Below are 554 nucleotides of genomic sequence, written 5' to 3' on the forward strand. Positions count from 1 at the left end.
TATATAATATATATATATATATATATATATATATATATATATATATATATATATATGTACGTATATTTCATATATATAAATACGCATATATCAACATAACTACATATATATATATATAATGCACATATCTATGTATGTATATAAACACATATTGTACGCACACACGAGTGAACATATAGACACACACGTCCTCACACGCATGCACGCATCACACACGCACACAAAATTTCATACACTTTTCGTTTATTTTTTTTAAAGAAGGAGAATTCATCGTTGTACTGAAAATAACATTTACATTTATTACCTTTATATCAAAATGTGCCTGCTAACTACGCAAAGTAGTAATGCACATACATACAATTGCATTGATATAAATTTACATGTATATGTGTATATATAGGTCTATATATAACAAAGTACCTCTACATATGTGTGTGTGTGTGTGTGTGTGCACGTGTGTCTGTGATGTACATATATGTGCATCTACTCAAATATACACATGTATGTATGTATATGTGTATATTTACATATATATATATATATATATATATATA

This window comes from Octopus bimaculoides, chromosome 12 (genome assembly GCF_001194135.2).
Source record: "Octopus bimaculoides isolate UCB-OBI-ISO-001 chromosome 12, ASM119413v2, whole genome shotgun sequence".
Classification (NCBI taxonomy): Eukaryota; Metazoa; Mollusca; class Cephalopoda; order Octopoda; family Octopodidae; genus Octopus; species Octopus bimaculoides.